The sequence below is a fragment of the Leptopilina boulardi genome, unplaced genomic scaffold, assembly GCF_019393585.1.
Source record: "Leptopilina boulardi isolate dan_hultmark-lab unplaced genomic scaffold, ZJU_Lbou_2.1 LbouV2_366, whole genome shotgun sequence".
In the NCBI taxonomy this organism is placed as follows: domain Eukaryota; kingdom Metazoa; phylum Arthropoda; class Insecta; order Hymenoptera; family Figitidae; genus Leptopilina; species Leptopilina boulardi.
In genome coordinates this window covers 397282-415820 of record NW_026137936.1, presented here as the reverse complement: position 1 = coordinate 415820, position 18539 = coordinate 397282, and the positions used below count along the sequence as shown (strand labels likewise).

The 18539-nt window shown below is 27.4% G+C and overlaps 1 protein-coding gene across 1 annotated transcript in view; it reads left to right on the top strand.

Annotated features, from left to right (window-relative positions):
- The window catches only part of LOC127286927 (glycogen synthase kinase-3 beta), a 72410-nt gene that overhangs the window by 9274 nt on the left and 44597 nt on the right, over positions 1–18539 (top strand). The window lies entirely within an intron of this gene.

The window sequence follows — 18539 nt, the reverse complement described above, 5'->3', positions numbered from 1 at the left end:
TGCAATGAAAAATCTTTTCAAAATATTCTCTTAATTTAATTTTTTTTTCTTAATTATTAATTTTTGAATTAAAATTAATAATTTTCTTAATTTTTGCAACGTTATTGAAATTTGGATTAAAATATATCATATAGCCTTTAAATCAGATTTAATTGTGTGTGTGCGGTTGACCTGGTCGCACCTATTTTGATGATTTCCAAACTAATCGAAAATCGATTATTTCAGGTTGATTGAATCAACTAATTTTCATTGTTTTGTTTCTCGCGAAATGATTCTTCTTGTTAAATCTAATGGAAAATTATATAAATCCATCATCATTTATATTTATGCAAAAAGATGTTATATATTTATAGTTATTTTTTATTATAAATAATTATAATTATAAATATTATAAATTATAAATTTTTAAGTTTTTCTTTTTTAAAGTGATTTTTTAATGATATACAAGTTTTTGTAAAAAAAGAATTCTATATGTGCGAAAAATATAAGTTCACTTGAAGTAGAGCTAATCAACATTCGGTAGAATAATTATAACTGTTGCTGATGCTTTAGAAAAAAATATTTACTTTGGAATATATATATATATATAAATAAGATAGAGTTAATATTTTTTTCTGTTTCCGAAGTAAATATTTTTTCACTATAATTAAAATTTTAAAAATCATTTACTTATATAAAATATAATAATAATAATTGTTATTATTATTATTGTTATTATATAATTTAAATTCTATTTAAAAAAAAATTATAAATATATGTTAATTTCTTTTTTTTTAATTAATTTATTAAAAATATTTACTATTTAAAAAAAAATTTAACTCTATAATTTAGATAGTTTTTGTTTTTGAATGTACATATATAAAAAAACTGAAGTCGAATGCGTCGGTCAATGAATTACGATTACATTGATCGCTCGACTAGTATATCGCTTCTTTCAAGGATGCTGTTTGCTCTTGAAACCAATCGCTCAATATCGTTCACTTTATAGCAAAAGATCCGCGCCTAGACTATACCGTTCATATAAATTCCAATATGAATCTATTCAATTTAAAGTTTTTCAAAATAAATGACTTGGACTAAATTTAATTAACAAATGTCTTGGTCATAAATATTTTATTTTAATATTTATATAACTAAAAAGATCTTTTAACATTTATTGTATATTTTTATTTATTTAATTTTTAAAAAAATCTTTTTCTTAATTTTTGAAATAATAGAATGCAATTTATTATTGTTATTGTTGAGAGTTTGTTTTAAATTTTCTACAAGTTTGAATTAAAAAAAAACATGAACTAATTATATATGATATTGATTTACAATATTTCATGAATAATAATAATCTATATAGTTGAAGTATGTTAAAAAAATAATAATTTTTTCTAATAACATACAACCTCTTTTATATCGTTTCTAAGTAAACATTTTATATTCTAAACGTAAAAATGCCCTCTAGTTGTATTTTCAGAGAAATAATTTTTTCTTAAATTTTTTAATGTAAGTGCACACATAATAATTAATTAAAATTTTTAAAAAACTATGGTATATTTTTATTATTTTTTTATTATTTTATTATTATAATATTATTATTAATTATAATTAATAATGCCAAAATACTCCGATATTACTAAAATGGCTTGTAAAAGCAGGACCAAGTTAGGACCAAATTAGGAAATATTAACATTTTCTGCCAAGTTAGGACCAGCTTAGGGCCAATTATCATTTTAGGCATACCTTGGGGATTTCTACTCGGGCACTGAAAGGAATTAATATATTTACGAAATTAGATTTCATGAATATAAAATAATATATTTTCAATATTAAAGATATTAAATATAGAGAACCGATTGTTGATAATAAATATATCGTTTTCATTGAAATTCCATCATCATACGAGAATTATTATAGCAACACAATATTATTAACTTAGTTATACATATCAAAATATCGATTACGCCAATAACATCATAAACGTGTTGCTTTGGTGTTTAACAATAATAAAGTAGTTGTAAAATAAAAATATTCAACATACAATAACAATAAGTTGAGGTAAATAAAAATTATTATTTATAATAAAATAAAATAATAATAACATTAAAAATTATAATAATAATAATAATAATAATAATAATAATAATGATAATTATAATTTATGATTATAAAAATTTGAGCAAAGTCCATTTGTACAAAAAGTACAAAAAAGATTATAAACAATCAAGAGTTGAAACAAAATGAAATCTCATTTTTTCATATAAGGATAATCTTAAAATATCGATTTTTATTTTTAATTTAATTTAGAAAGCCATTAAAAAATAAAGAAGAAAAATTTATTTAATTTAAATAATCGATTACTTTTGGTTAGAAATTTTTATTAATAACACAGGCACACAAAAAAAAGTCAGGTCCCAAAAAAGCGCGGTGAAACTAGCGAGCCGCCAGCCGGCAGACAGCAGACAAAACCATAGGCGTCGACACTACACTAAACGCCACCACTAGCAAATCGGGCAGCAACGTATAAATAAAAATAAAAACAGTTCTAATGATTCACACATTACATTATGATACTACATGAACATAAATATGATAATATGATTAATATAATATGATTATTAATTATAAAATATGATTAATTAACAAACAATTTACACTTACATAATCAAACAATAATAATTAATGAAAAAATATTGTCTGCTACAAGCGGCTGTGGCTGCTGACTATTAATTTTTCCCAAAAAAATTCTTGCGTATATAAAACTTGTTAATAAACATTCCTAGAAGATTTTCCAAAAAGAAAATCAAAAATTCATTGAAAAATAAATTTTTTGAGTCGGTGTTAGTGAAAAAAAACCAAAAAAACGACTGTCTGCTACAAGCGGCTGGGGCTGATGGCTATTAATTTTTCAAAAAAAAATTCTTGCATATATAAAACTTGTTAATAAACATTCCTAGAAGATTTTCCAAAAAGAAAATCAAAAATTCATTGAAAAATAAATTTTTTGTGACGGTTTAAGTGAAAAAAAATCAAAAAAACCAAAAAAACGACTGTCTGCTACAAGCGGCTGGGGCTGCTGGCTATTAATTTTTCCCAAAAAAATTCTTGCGTATATAAAACTTGTTAATAAACATTCCTAGAAGATTTTCCAAAAAGAAAATCAAAAATTCATTGAAAAATAAATTTTTTGAGTCGGTTTTAGTGAAAAAAAACCAAAAAAACGACTGTCTGCTACAAGCGGCTGGGGCTGCTGGCTATTAATTTTTCCCAAAAAAATTCTTGCGTATATAAAACTTGTTAATAAACATTCCTAGAAGATTTTCCAAAAAGAAAATCAAAAATTCATTGAAAAATAAATTTTTTGTGTCGGTTTAAGTGAAAAAAAATCAAAAAAACCAAAAAAACGACTGTCTGCTACAAGCGGCTGTGGCTGCTGACTATTAATTTTTCCCAAAAAAATTCTTGCGTATATAAAACTTGTTAATAAACATTCCTAGAAGATTTTCCAAAAAGAAAATCAAAAATTCATTGAAAAATAAATTTTTTGAGTCGGTTTTAGTGAAAAAAAACCAAAAAAACGACTGTCTGCTACAAGCGGCTGGGGCTGCTGGCTATTAATTTTTCAAAAAAAAATTCTTGCGTATATAAAACTTGTTAATAAACATTCCTAGAAGATTTTCCAAAAAGAAAATCAAAAATTCATTGAAAAATAAATTTTTTGTGACGGTTTAAGTGAAAAAAAATCAAAAAAAACCAAAAAAACGACTGTCTGCTACAAGCGGCTGGGGCTGCTGGCTATTAATTTTTCCCAAAAAAATTCTTGCGTATATAAAACTTGTTAATAAACATTCCTAGAAGATTTTCCAAAAAGAAAATCAAAAATTCATTGAAAAATAAATTTTTTGAGTCGGTTTTAGTGAAAAAAAACCAAAAAAACGACTGTCTGCTACAAGCGGCTGGGGCTGCTGGCTATTAATTTTTCCCAAAAAAATTCTTGCGTATATAAAACTTGTTAATAAACATTCCTAGAAGATTTTCCAAAAAGAAAATCAAAAATTCATTAAAAAATAAATTTTTTGAGTCGGTTTTAGTGAAAAAAAACCAAAAAAACGACTGTCTGCTACAAGCGGCTGGGGCTGCTGGCTATTAATTTTTCAAAAAAAAATTCTTGCGTATATAAAACTTGTTAATAAACATTCCTAGAAGATTTTCCAAAAAGAAAATCAAAAATTCATTGAAAAATAAATTTTTTGTGACGGTTTAAGTGAAAAAAAATCAAAAAAACCAAAAAAACGACTGTCTGCTACAAGCGGCTGGGGCTGCTGGCTATTAATTTTTCCCAAAAAAATTCTTGCGTATATAAAACTTGTTAATAAACATTCCTAGAAGATTTTCCAAAAAGAAAATCAAAAATTCATTGAAAAATAAATTTTTTGTGTCGGTTTAAGTGAAAAAAAATCAAAAAAACCAAAAAAACGACTGTCTGCTACAAGCGGCTGGGGCTGCTGGCTATTAATTTTTCCCAAAAAAATTCTTGCGTATATAAAACTTGTTAATAAACATTCCTAGAAGATTTTCCAAAAAGAAAATCAAAAATTCATTGAAAAATAAATTTTTTGTGTCGGTTTAAGTGAAAAAAAATCAAAAAAACCAAAAAAACGACTGTCTGCTACAAGCGGCTGTGGCTGCTGACTATTAATTTTTCCCAAAAAAATTCTTGCGTATATAAAACTTGTTAATAAACATTCCTAGAAGATTTTCCAAAAAGAAAATCAAAAATTCATTGAAAAATAAATTTTTTGAGTCGGTTTTAGTGAAAAAAAACCAAAAAAACGACTGTCTGCTACAAGCGGCTGGGGCTGCTGGCTATTAATTTTTCAAAAAAAAATTCTTGCGTATATAAAACTTGTTAATAAACATTCCTAGAAGATTTTCCAAAAAGAAAATCAAAAATTCATTGAAAAATAAATTTTTTGTGACGGTTTAAGTGAAAAAAAATCAAAAAAACCAAAAAAACGACTGTCTGCTACAAGCGGCTGGGGCTGCTGGCTATTAATTTTTCCCAAAAAAATTCTTGCGTATATAAAACTTGTTAATAAACATTCCTAGAAGATTTTCCAAAAAGAAAATCAAAAATTCATTGAAAAATAAATTTTTTGAGTCGGTTTTAGTGAAAAAAAAACCAAAAAAAACGACTGTCTGCTACAAGCGGCTGGGGCTGCTGACTATTAATTTTTCAAAAAAAAATTCTTGCGTATATAAAACTTGTTAATAAACATTACCAGAAGATTTACCAACAAGAAAATCAAAAATTCATTGAAAAATAAATTTTTTGAGTCGGTTTTAGTGAAAAAAAACGACTGTCTGCTACAAGCGGCTGGGGCTGCTGGCTATTAATTTTTCAAAAAAAAATTCTTGCGTATATAAAACTTGTTAATAAACATTACCAGAAGATTTACCAACAAGAAAATCAAAAATTCATTGAAAAATAAATTTTTTGAGTCGGTTTTAGTGAAAAAAAACGACTGTCTGCTACAAGCGGCTGGGGCTGCTGGCTATTAATTTTTCAAAAAAAAATTCTTGCGTATATAAAACTTGTTAATAAACATTCCTAGAAGATTTTCCAAAAAGAAAATCAAAAATTCATTGAAAAATAAATTTTTTGAGTCGGTTTAAGTGAAAAAAAATCAAAAAAACGACTTTCTGCTACAAGCGGCTGGGGCTGCTGGCTATTAATTTTTCAAAAAAAAATTCTTGCGTATATAAAACTTGTTAATAAACATTCCTAGAAGATTTTCCAAAAAGAAAATCAAAAATTCATTGAAAAATAAATTTTTTGAGTCGGTTTTAGTGAAAAAAAATCAAAAAAACAGCAGCCCCAGCCGCTTGTAGCAGACAGTCGTTTTTTTGGTTTTTTTTTCACTAAAACCGACTCAAAAAATTTATTTTTCAATGAATTTTTGATTTTCTTTTTGGAAAATCTTCTAGGAATGTTTATTAACAAGTTTTATATACGCAAGAATTTTTTTTTGAAAAATTAATAGCCAGCAGCCCCAGCCGCTTGTAGCAGACAGTCGTTTTTTTGGTTTTTTTGATTTTTTTTCACTTAAACCGACACAAAAAATTTATTTTTCAATGAATTTTTGATTTTCTTTTTGGAAAATCTTCTAGGAATGTTTATTAACAAGTTTTATATACGCAAGAATTTTTTTTTGAAAAATTAATAGCCAGCAGCCCCAGCCGCTTGTAGCAGACAGTCGTTTTTTTGGTTTTTTTGATTTTTTTTCACTTAAACCGACACAAAAAATTTATTTTTCAATGAATTTTTGATTTTCTTTTTGGAAAATCTTCTAGGAATGTTTATTAACAAGTTTTATATACGCAAGAATTTTTTTTTGAAAAATTAATAGCCAGCAGCCCCAGCCGCTTGTAGCAGACAGTCGTTTTTTTGGTTTTTTTTCACTAAAACCGACTCAAAAAATTTATTTTTCAATGAATTTTTGATTTTCTTGTTGGTATATCTTCTGGTAATGTTTATTAACAAGTTTTATATACGCAAGAATTTTTTTTTGAAAAATTAATAGTCAGCAGCCCCAGCCGCTTGTAGCAGACAGTCGTTTTTTTTGGTTATTTTTTCACTAAAACCGACTCAAAAAATTTATTTTTCAATGAATTTTTGATTTTCTTTTTGGAAAATCTTCTAGGAATGTTTATTAACAAGTTTTATATACGCAAGAATTTTTTTGGGAAAAATTAATAGCCAGCAGCCCCAGCCGCTTGTAGCAGACAGTCGTTTTTTTGGTTTTTTTGATTTTTTTTCACTTAAACCGACACAAAAAATTTATTTTTCAATGAATTTTTGATTTTCTTTTTGGAAAATCTTCTAGGAATGTTTATTAACAAGTTTTATATACGCAAGAATTTTTTTGGGAAAAATTAATAGCCAGCAGCCCCAGCCGCTTGTAGCAGACAGTCGTTTTTTTGATTTTTTTTCACTTAAACCGACTCAAAAAATTTATTTTTCAATGAATTTTTGATTTTCTTTTTGGAAAATCTTCTAGGAATGTTTGTTAACAAGTTTTATATACGCAAGAATTTTTTTTTGAAAAATTAATAGCCAGCAGCCCCAGCCGCTTGTAGCAGACAGTCGTTTTTTTGGTTTTTTTTCACTAAAACCGACTCAAAAAATTTATTTTTCAATGAATTTTTGATTTTCTTGTTGGTAAATCTTCTGGTAATGTTTATTATCAAGTTTTATATACGCAAGAATTTTTTTTTGAAAAATTAATAGTCAGCAGCCCCAGCCGCTTGTAGCAGACAGTCGTTTTTTTTGGTTATTTTTTCACTAAAACCGACTCAAAAAATTTATTTTTCAATGAATTTTTGATTTTCTTTTTGGAAAATCTTCTAGGAATGTTTATTAACAAGTTTTATAATTGCAAGAATTTTTTTGGGAAAAATTAATAGCCAGCAGCCCCAGCCGCTTGTAGCAGACAGTCGTTTTTTTGGTTTTTTTTTCACTAAAACCGACTCAAAAAATTTATTTTTCAATGAATTTTTGATTTTCTTTTTGGAAAATCTTCTAGGAATGTTTATTAACAAGTTTTATATACGCAAGAATTTTTTTTTGAAAAATTAATAGCCAGCAGCCCCAGCCGCTTGTAGCAGACAGTCGTTTTTTTGATTTTTTTTCACTTAAACCGACTCAAAAAATTTATTTTTCAATGAATTTTTGATTTTCTTTTTGGAAAATCTTCTAGGAATGTTTATTAACAAGTTTTATATACGCAAGAATTTTTTTTTGAAAAATTAATAGCCAGCAGCCCCAGCCGCTTGTAGCAGACAGTCGTTTTTTTGGTTTTTTTGATTTTTTTTCACTTAAATCGACTCAAAAAATTTATTTTTCAATGAATTTTTGATTTTCTTTTTGGAAAATCTTCTAGGAATGTTTATTAACAAGTTTTATATACGCAAGAATTTTTTTTTGAAAAATTAATAGCCAGCAGCCCCAGCCGCTTGTAGCAGACAGTCGTTTTTTTGGTTTTTTTTCACTAAAACCGACTCAAAAAATTTATTTTTCAATGAATTTTTGATTTTCTTTTTGGAAAATCTTCTAGGAATGTTTATTAACAAGTTTTATATACGCAAGAATTTTTTTGGGAAAAATTAATAGCCAGCAGCCCCAGCCGCTTGTAGCAGACAGTCGTTTTTTTGGTTTTTTTTTCACTAAAACCGACTCAAAAAATTTATTTTTCAATGAATTTTTGATTTTCTTGTTGGAAAATCTTCTAGGAATGTTTATTAACAAGTTTTATACTTGCAAGAATTTTTTTGGGAAAAATTAATAGCCAGCAGCCCCAGCCGCTTGTAGCAGACAGTCGTTTTTTTGGTTTTTTTGATTTTTTTTCACTTAAATCGACTCAAAAAATTTATTTTTCAATGAATTTTTGATTTTCTTGTTGGAAAATCTTCTAGGAATGTTTATTAACAAGTTTTATACTTGCAAGAATTTTTTTGGGAAAAATTAATAGCCAGCAGCCCCAGCCGCTTGTAGCAGACAGTCGTTTTTTTGGTTTTTTTGATTTTTTTTCACTTAAATCGACTCAAAAAATTTATTTTTCAATGAATTTTTGATTTTCTTTTTGGAAAATCTTCTAGGAATGTTTATTAACAAGTTTTATATACGCAAGAATTTTTTTTTGAAAAATTAATAGCCAGCAGCCCCAGCCGCTTGTAGCAGACAGTCGTTTTTTTGGTTTTTTTTCACTAAAACCGACTCAAAAAATTTATTTTTCAATGAATTTTTGATTTTCTTTTTGGAAAATCTTCTAGGAATGTTTATTAACAAGTTTTATATACGCAAGAATTTTTTTGGGAAAAATTAATAGCCAGCAGCCCCAGCCGCTTGTAGCAGACAGTCGTTTTTTTGGTTTTTTTTTCACTAAAACCGACTCAAAAAATTTATTTTTCAATGAATTTTTGATTTTCTTGTTGGAAAATCTTCTAGGAATGTTTATTAACAAGTTTTATACTTGCAAGAATTTTTTTGGGAAAAATTAATAGCCAGCAGCCCCAGCCGCTTGTAGCAGACAGTCGTTTTTTTGGTTTTTTTGATTTTTTTTCACTTAAATCGACTCAAAAAATTTATTTTTCAATGAATTTTTGATTTTCTTGTTGGAAAATCTTCTAGGAATGTTTATTAACAAGTTTTATACTTGCAAGAATTTTTTTGGGAAAAATTAATAGCCAGCAGCCCCAGCCGCTTGTAGCAGACAGTCGTTTTTTTGGTTTTTTTGATTTTTTTTCACTTAAATCGACTCAAAAAATTTATTTTTCAATGAATTTTTGATTTTCTTTTTGGAAAATCTTCTAGGAATGTTTATTAACAAGTTTTATATACGCAAGAATTTTTTTTTGAAAAATTAATAGCCAGCAGCCCCAGCCGCTTGTAGCAGACAGTCGTTTTTTTGGTTTTTTTTCACTAAAACCGACTCAAAAAATTTATTTTTCAATGAATTTTTGATTTTCTTTTTGGAAAATCTTCTAGGAATGTTTATTAACAAGTTTTATATACGCAAGAATTTTTTTGGGAAAAATTAATAGCCAGCAGCCCCAGCCGCTTGTAGCAGACAGTCGTTTTTTTGGTTTTTTTGATTTTTTTTCACTTAAACCGACACAAAAAATTTATTTTTCAATGAATTTTTGATTTTTTTTTTGGAAAATCTTCTAGGAATGTTTATTAACAAGTTTTATATACGCAAGAATTTTTTTGGGAAAAATTAATAGCCAGCAGCCCCAGCCGCTTGTAGCAGACAGTCGTTTTTTTGGTTTTTTTGATTTTTTTTCACTTAAACCGACACAAAAAATTTATTTTTCAATGAATTTTTGATTTTCTTTTTGGAAAATCTTCTAGGAATGTTTATTAACAAGTTTTATATACGCAAGAATTTTTTTTTGAAAAATTAATAGCCAGCAGCCCCAGCCGCTTGTAGCAGACAGTCGTTTTTTTGATTTTTTTTCACTTAAACCGACTCAAAAAATTTATTTTTCAATGAATTTTTGATTTTCTTTTTGGAAAATCTTCTAGGAATGTTTATTAACAAGTTTTATATACGCAAGAATTTTTTTTTGAAAAATTAATAGCCAGCAGCCCCAGCCGCTTGTAGCAGACAGTCGTTTTTTTGGTTTTTTTTCACTAAAACCGACTCAAAAAATTTATTTTTCAATGAATTTTTGATTTTCTTTTTGGAAAATGTTCTAGGAATGTTTATTAACAAGTTTTATATACGCAAGAATTTTTTTGGGAAAAATTAATAGCCAGCAGCCCCAGCCGCTTGTAGCAGACAGTCGTTTTTTTGGTTTTTTTGATTTTTTTTCACTTAAACCGACACAAAAAATTTATTTTTCAATGAATTTTTGATTTTCTTTTTGGAAAATCTTCTAGGAATGTTTATTAACAAGTTTTATATACGCAAGAATTTTTTTGGGAAAAATTAATAGTCAGCAGCCACAGCCGCTTGTAGCAGACAATATTTTTTCATTAATTATTATTGTTTGATTATGTAAGTGTAAATTGTTTGTTAATTAATCATATTTTATAATTAATAATCATATTATATTAATCATATTATTATATTTATGTTCATGTAGTATCATAATGTAATGTGTGAATCATTAGAACTGTTTTTATTTTTATTTATACGTTGCTGCCCGATTTGCTAGTGGTGGCGTTTAGTGTAGTGTCGACGCCTATGGTTTTGTCTGCTGTCTGCCGGCTGGCGGCTCGCTAGTTTCACCGCGCTTCCCAAAAAACACAACCCCATATTCCTATGTTTTTGGGGTCGCTGAAACCGAATATGACCATGAAAAATTTTTTTGTCGACCCATTTTCCCGCAACCACCCCCTTGCACCTACTCACTGGGGGTTGGAGTTTCAAATTTAAAAAAAAATCGAGTAGGGTGTCTATTCCAATGTATTTTGGGTCGCTAAATCCGAAAAACAGCACTAAAAACAAATCCTTCTTTCCCTTAACTCCGTACAACCCTCTGGGAGGGGGTTAAAATTTTAAATTTCACAAAATGTTAAGTTCGGTGTCTAATCCTATGTTTTTTTGATCGATGAAATCAGAAAACACCACCAAAAACAAATTATATACCCCCTTAACCCCTTACCTTTATTTTTCACGGCGCTAAGTATAGAAAAATAAATTTCCATAAGATTTTGTATGTGCGTATTTGTGTAATCATAGGCAACTTTCTAAAAAACTTTATATTTGGTGATGTTTTTTGGTTTCAGCGATACAAAAAACATAGGAATAGATACCGTACTCGACTTTTTGTAAAAATTCAAATTCAAACCCATTCTCCGGAGGTTGTAGGGGGTTAAGGGAGGAAAGGACTTGTTTTTGGTGACATTTTTCGGTTTCAGCGCCCCAAAAAACGTAGGATTAGACACCGAACTTAACATTTTGTGAAATTTAAAATTTTAACCCCCTCCCAGAGGGTTGTACGGAGTTAAGGGAAGGAAGGATTTGTTTTTAGTGCTGTTTTTCGGATTTAGCGACCCAAAATACATTGGAATAGACACCCTACTCGATTTTTTTTTAAATTTGAAACTCCAACCCCCAGTGAGTAGGTGCAAGGGGGTGGTTGCGGGAAAATGGGTCGACAAAAAAATTTTTCATGGTCATATTCGGTTTCAGCGACCCCAAAAACATAGGAATATGGGGTTGTGTTTTTTGGGACCTGACTTTTTTTTTGCGCCTGTGTAATTCTTAGCCATATGAGAATAGAAATAGCTTAGATGAAAAATTCAGAAAGAAGACCCATTGAAATAAAGTATAGTTTTCTCAATATACATATATATTGACCTAAATGTGTTTTTTTCAAATAATATTCTTTCTTTATTGACAAAGATTTATAGAAATTGTTACAAAATCGTCAAAAAAAAAGAAGAATAAACCTCGTTTAATCCGAGTTATTGGATTATTTGAAACGCATCCATTGAAACAAATAAGCTGTTTATTTTCAGCTTTTCTGGAACAACTCCACAAATTTCATAACCATTGCCATAATAGATATTGCAGTGCTTGTAAATTATTATTAAATTTTCTTCGAAAGAATATTCATAAAATATATCTATATATACGTAAAAGTAGTACTATCACTAAACATAACCTAATTATTTGCAGCTGCTAAGGTCCCTTTCATCGTTGACGGTCACGTATAGTGTTACAAACCAGAAAAATTATTTATTAAATATGTTACTTTTAGGTTATATTGCTTTTAGGACGCATGATTATGTTCTAAAAATCATTAGTTAGAATTTTCATTTTATGGAATTTCATTTGTCATTATTTTTGAGCCGAATTTTTTATTTTTTCTAATTAGTATTTTGCAGAATTTTCATCAAAACAATTTTCTATATTACAGAATTTTTATATAACCGAAAATTCATTTCACAGAATTTTTATTTGTTCTAATTTTTATTTGCTCGAATTTTCATTTAACATAGAGGCTGGCTACACCAAGAGCCAATCAGTAGGATTAAATTTAATTCTCTGGCGTACTAAACAAGTGGGCTAAATTTTGCGTCTGCGCAGAATATTAGTGTACATCTGCGACCATGGTTGCGATAGCGACAGGTTAGAAAAGGCGATCACGTGGTCATCAAAGCCAGCAAACTATTCTAACCTGTCACTATCGCACTGAGAGACCTTTTGCACCGTAACAGACTTTCGACAGACGGCTGCGGAGCATTCTAGCGGTCAGCTATGAAACTACGTTTTTGGTCAGCAGCCGTACAATTTTTGGAGCGTAGCTGTCCAAAAAATTGACGACCGAAAGGTTCATTTTCATTTTTGGGCAGTCACGATACAAAATTTAGAATGCAGCGCACCAAAACCTATAGTGGCGCTGCAGTCACACACGTAGTTCTGATGCGGTGCAAAAGGTCTCTCAGTGCGCAACCATGGTCGCAGATGTACACATACATTCTGCGCAGACGCAAAATTTAGCCTATTTGTTTAGTACGCAGTACGCCAGAGGATTAAATTTAACCCTCCTGATTGGCTCTCCGTGTAGCCAACCTCATAATAGGCATTTTAAATAATTTTTATTGTGTAGAATTTCATTGCATAGAATTTTCTTTCAAATGAATTTTCATTTGTTTCAATTATTATTTGATATAATTTCCATATTACTGATTTTTTATTCTACAGAATTGTTACTTAACCGAAAAATCATTTAACAGCCCAATCAGCACGAAAACTTGGAGGAAGTTTGTCGTGCAAGATGTGCAAGATTGCAGTGCAAACATGTAGCAAGTTTGGTGCAAGCAAGAAAATGTCCTCTTGTGGCAAGGTAGTTAAGCAAGCTTGCAGCGAACTTGCAAAAAGCTTGCTGCAAGCTTGTATAATATTTAAAAAAAAAATTTCGAAACAATTTGTTACTAAATAAAAATAAGGGCACCCTGCTTTCGAGGTTAAAAAATTTATTGCGCAGTCGTAGGAGCTTCCGTTTACAACTGCGAATTTCTAATTGATAGAATTTTCATTTGTCCGAAATTGCAAATGGCCGAACAAACAATCGACAGAAAGATTTCGGCGCGATTTTTAAAATCAACCAATCACAATTTTATGGATAATTTTTGATTGGTTGATTTTAAAAATCGCGCCGAAATCATGAGCCAAAAGTTTTGAACGTTCAAATGAACAAAATATTTTTTTGCAACTTCTTTAAGTACGAAGCTGAAGTACGCAACGTTTATGATAAACGATTTTTAAAGAAATAATTTTTTAAAATGTAAAATTCTATAATGTTTTGCCTCAAAAATTTTTTTTTATAAATTGTTAATTAATGAAAACTACAAGAAATATTTTTTAGGCGAAAAATTATAGAATTTTTCATTTTAAAAAATTAATTCTTTAAAATCGTTTATCATAAACGTTGCGTACTTCAGCTTCGTTCTTTAAGTACGAATTTTATTACAAAATTTTGTTTTAAATATCTAAAAAGAAATTATTATTTTAATAATTGTTTAATTTACTGTTTTATTTTACATTGACATCATAATTTTTGATAATTTATAGATTAAAAAAAATATTTCGTTCATTTGAACGTTCAGAACTTTTGGCTCATCCGAAATCTTTTTGTCGATTGTTTGTTCGGTCATTTGCAATATAGGACAAATGAAAATTCTATAAATTAGAAATTCTGTTAAATGATGTTTGGTTAAAGTAAAAATTATGTAGTATGAAAAATCAGTTATATGGAAATTATATATCAAATAATAATTGGAACAAATGAAAATTCATCTGAAAAAAAATTCTATGCAATGAAATTCTACCCAATAAAAATTCTTTAAAATGCCTAATATGTTAAATGAAAATTTCAGCAAATAAAAATTCTGTGATGTAAATTTTCGGTATATAAAAATTCTGTTATATAGAAAATAGTTTTGATGAAAATTCTGCAAAATACAAATTCGAATAAATAAAAATTCGGCTTAAAAAAAATTATGACAAATGAAATTCCATAAAATGAAAATTTTAACTTATTATTTTTAAAACATAATCATGCGTCCCTTTCTTTTCTAAAATAGAATTTAATTTTTACCAAATATCAAGCTATTTTATACAGAAAAACTTTTGGATTTTCTTTCCTTGGTTGTTTGGACTCATTATTTTGGAAAATTATCGCGCTTGTTATATATCTTTATATTTACGAAAAGCCATATACTATATGTAATTAAACGGAGTCTGTTGATATTGTTAAGTTCGTCGTCAGCTGATAAATACTGCCTCATATATAGGGAACAGTAGGGAAAATGCGACCCAGCTGTCCGGGAGTGTCGTTTTGACAGAACGAAGGATACACAAGAGAAATACCAAACTGGAGTAACATATGATCACTTCCTCTACTATATGGAGAACTGTATAACTATATATATACATAGTATCCTCCTTCTTCAAAACATGCGACACATTTACCTGACCGACTCCACTTGTCACGTGTAAAATACTTGAAATCCCGTTTACAAGCCGACAAACACAAACATCACACTGCTTCTTCAAGTTGTAAATCATCTCTATTGTACACTTGATGTGCGAGATATCCAGTTTATATTTGCTCTTGAGAAACATAATTTTTTTTTTGCTTTTGAGTAAACAGAAAATATGAATCTCTGATGAGAGACTATAAAGTTTTTTTTATAAACTCATTATGAACAGAGGGTCGAATTTTCAAAATAGATAGAAATTTATTAGGTTTTATACAACGAGAAATTTTTATATTAAAACGCGATTTTATTTAACAAAAGTTCTATTCAAATTTCTCATATTGAATTTAATAGAATTTTTATTTAGAATTTCCCTGTATAATAAAATTTCTATTTATATATAGCGGAATTTTCAATATAGAATTTATATGAATAACCATTTTAGAATTTAGTAGAATTTTAATTTAGATAGAATTATTAATAAAATATAAAAAATTTTATATGAGTTTCCAATCTATGTACCGTCGGTAAAGTAGGAGGCTTCCACTATGAAATTGACTGCACGTGAATATAAGAACTTTTGATAAATAATAAAAATTGTTAAGCTGAAGTATGAAGCTGAAGTACGAAACGTTTATGATAAACGATTTTAAAGAATTAATTTTTTAAAATGAAAAATTCTATAATTTTTCGCCTAAAAAATATTTCTTGTAGTTTTCATTAATTAACAAATTATAATAAAATATTTTTTAGGCAAAACATTATACAATTTTTCATTTTAAAAAATTATTTCTTTAAAAATCGTTTATCATAAATGTTGCATACTTCAGCTTCGTAAAAATTCTAACAAATTCGAAATATTCGACTAAATATAGAAATTCTATTAATTTGATTAAATAAAAATTTCAGTTTACTTCTATTTATGGGGAGTGATTAAATATACTTTAGAACTACTTTTTCATGTTACTATTGATATTTAACGGACGCTTTTCTATTTTTCCTGTGGAACGTCTATTAAGGTCAAGATACTGGCATTGATTGAGGTCAAAAGAAGTCTGTCTTCATATTTGTAGGCGAGTTCCTTGAAGTTGTATATACTCTCTGTATAGTTTCTAATGTAATGATGAATGACTAAAAGGTGCTTTCAAAAATGACATAAAATCTGGTCAACAGCCAAAATCTTAGGGCATCGTCTTTAGTTTTTTTTCTTTTTATTTTTTCCGTCAAGGTTGTACCAAACTAGACTCAAATTATTATTAATATAAATAAGTACAATAATTTTAACGCTCACGCTATAAAGTTTGTATTGAATAAATATGTTATCTTTCATTCATATATATTGTTAAGTCCAACGGAATTATAAATCTCTTGAAAAATTTTAATTTTTACAACTTGAAGTGTTCTCAATTTAATTTAATTAAATACTTTTAATATTTATCTATCATTCGGAAAATATAAATCGTTGCAAATGGGTTAACAAGACTTTTGTTCTGTTTGTTATAATATACATATTATATTGGGGAATTTGTATATATCTAAATTACGGTCAATGTCAGTGTCAGGTGTACTTTCTTCTCAAATTCTAATAGGATCATTTTCGTTATAATATGCAGTTCCTTGTTTTTCTCTCGTACACGGAATATCACTTTTGATTTTCATAATGTAAGATGAAATTATATTCCTGTGTGTCATTTATGTAGTTGCGCTTGTTTTCATTACAGATTAATCACTATCTTATTCTATATTATAATTTAAACATTTACAATACATATATTATGCAAATGATATTGCTCTGGTTTTTTTTTCTATATAAATATAGACAAGAAATCAAAATCTCAATATTGAGATCACAAAACTTTATAGCTATTTTAAAAAATGTATTTTTCAATTATTATTTGAAATTTATTCAAAACCGCAATATACAGCAATTTTTTTTCCTTGACATAATTTTTTTTTCGTTCACTGCAATCGAAATGATTTACATAATTTTTTTCATTCAAAAGAACATGACATTCTTGTGCTCTGCCATATTATTATTACCTATATATATATATATATTATATGTTTATACGACAAAGGACTTTTCTTCGCTGTGTTACAGATTCTTTTTTTTCCAGTAAGAAGTTATGAGCCAAAAGTTTTGAACGTTCAAATGAACAAAATATTTTTTTCAATCTATAAATTATTAGAAATTATAATGTCAATGTAAAATAAAACAGTAAATTAAACAAATATTAAATTAATAACTTCTTTTTAGATATTTAAAACAATATTTTGTAATAAAATTCGTACTTAAAGAAGTTACAAAAAAAAATTTCGTTCATTTGAACGTTCAAAACTTTTGGCTCATAAGAAGTTATAATTTATTTATATTTGCAATTTCGGACAAATGAAAATTCTATCAATTAAAAATTATGTTAAATGATTTTTCGGTTAAGTAAAATTTATGAGCCTAAAGTCCATAACGTTTTCAAAAACGAAAATTTAAAATAGAAGCCAGTTAACCTCCCAATAACTTTAATTTTAAGCCAAAGTAATAAATATCATCCACTTATTTTTTCATTTTTTTTTTTTGAAAACGTTGCGGCCTTCAGCATCATTAAAAATTCTGCAGTATGAAAAAATCGGTTATATATGGAAATTATATCAAATAATGAAATTCTACCCAATAAAAATTCTTTAAAATGCCTATTATGTTAAATGAAAATTCCAGCAAATAAAAATTCTGTGAAGTGAATTTTCGGTTATATAAAAATTCTGTAATATAGAAAATCGTTTTGATGAAAATTCTGCAAAATACAAATTTGAACAAATAAAAATTCGGCTCAAAAATAATTATGACAATAATAAAATTCGATAAAATGAAAATTCTAATGAACGATTTTTAGAACATAATTATGCGTCCTAATATTTCTGCCTTCTTTGATTATAAAATGAATAAAAACTTGTTGATTTGATTCTAATTTGTTTCAGGTGTGTTTTCTATTAACTATAGTTTAGCAAAAAAGATTCGTTTTTTTCTACCTTAAAAGAAATATATTATTGCCGCAGTAATTGCATTTGAATTTGTGATTATTTGCGTTGTCCGTTCAGATATTGTATAATATATTTTGAAAATGATAGTCATTTTAATTAGTTTAATTGTAGTTGTACTTATTATGTGTAATATTTTAAATTGCTACATATATTTAATTATTTAATATTTTTCTTTCAAATGAAAGAAATAATTTTTTTTTAAATTACTACAGCAATGAAAAATATAAACATTTAATAAATTAATTTATTTTTGGATACAGAAGGTAATATTTTATAATAAAATTTGAAGTTAAAAAGTAGTAAATAAATTTTTCATCGTTGAACGTTCAGAGAACCTCTTCAGGCACATTAATTATGTTAGAAAATGTAATTATTTAATATTATAAAAAATTTCTTAAGTAGCTCACAAATTGATATTTTATGAAAGTAGTTCAGTAAAATCTAAAAATGCCTTATTGCGATTTGAAGAAAGATTGTTTTATTTTTAAATTAATTCTCTCATGTTTTTTTAATCGCG